Source organism: Palaemon carinicauda, unplaced genomic scaffold, assembly GCF_036898095.1.
Source record: "Palaemon carinicauda isolate YSFRI2023 unplaced genomic scaffold, ASM3689809v2 scaffold792, whole genome shotgun sequence".
NCBI lineage: Eukaryota > Metazoa > Arthropoda > Malacostraca > Decapoda > Palaemonidae > Palaemon > Palaemon carinicauda.
In genome coordinates, this window is record NW_027172085.1 from 64,716 (window position 1) to 66,220 (window position 1,505).

Genomic DNA, 1,505 nt, shown 5'->3' on the forward strand with positions numbered 1-1,505 from the left:
ATGGTAAGTGGCTTTGGAGATGCTACAAATTCCTTTAAATAGATAAGATGACATAAGATGGTGAAGAAAAATGAGATGATTGTTAACAAGAAATGAGTTAAGTTAGTTTGACTTGACATGGTATATGAAGCTTAAAAAATAGTGATAAGATGAAATGATATAAACTTGTATGACTTTGAAAAGAAGGAAAGTAAAGAGATTATTTAAGTGATCATTGATTGAATTACTAAAAGGTAATGAAGAATATGAAAACAGATGATACTAAGAGAAGAAAAATTCTAGAACACAAAATAACTAAAAAAAAAAAAAAAAAAAAAATACAATTGATATGTTCAAATTGAAAAGTAAAAGGAACAAAGTCAAAAGTAAAAACTTAAGAATAGAATACAGAGCATCAAAGAAAAAGGTAAAATTGTAAACGGAGAAATATGAGAAGTGGAACTATGTTCAGACTAAATGTAAACGAAGCAATATAAAAAAATGGTAGCATGTTCAGACAAATGTAAATGGAGAAATATAAGAAGTGGTAGTACAGTATGGTCAGACAAAAAGTAAACAAGGCAATATAAAAAGTGATAGTATGCGTCATATTAACTAAAGGAAATCTGACACCTAAAATAAAATTTCAAAAGAAAAAAAAATAGCAGTAGGTTTTTAGGTGAAGTTTTTAATCCCAGATGAGGAAGTTGAAATGAACGATTATATTAAAGGAAATCTGAGAAGTTGAAATATCATCAGATCTTGTTACAATCCTTTTTTTGATAAAGGAAAATTATGATATAATTTAAAATCTTAAATCAATTTTGTTCTAAATTAAAAAGGAAACTATATGTAGATTGATAAGAAGGGATAACTTAGTGGAGCTTAAAATGACAAAAAATAATAAAAAAATAAGAATCCAAATCATAAGTGAAAACTATTTTGCAGTTTTAATCTGATCTATTTATCTATCAATTTCGCCCATTATCGCAGCCCATGTACTCAACGAACCAAGACGTCAAATTGACCGAAATCTATAAAATTCAGTCGCAAATGCAAAGGTCAACTACGTTTAAACTTCAACAAATGTCGCAGCACCTTCTACTGGTGGAGCTGAAATCAATATAGAACAAAGAAATTCTGAAGCATCATTTTTGTTTTAGGACTTGGGGGAGCTTCGGGGGATATCGTAATCCAGAGAGGTCTTCGGGGACGTGATACTCAAAATACCTCTTCAGGTAACATGACTCAACTCAATGGAGCTTTAGGGAATCCCCTAATCCGAAGATGTCTTTGGGGATGTGATGCTCCAAACAGGTCCTCAGGGATGTGATATTTGAAAGATTCTGTTTGGATATCACTACCCAACTCAAGAAAGCCTTAGGGAACCCCCTAATCCGAAGATGTCTTCTGAGACATGACTCTCCAAACAGTTTCTTGGGGACACGATATTCAAATATCCCATTTGGATATCAGTACCCAACTCAAGAGAGTATTAGGCAACCCCATAATCCGAAGATGTCTTC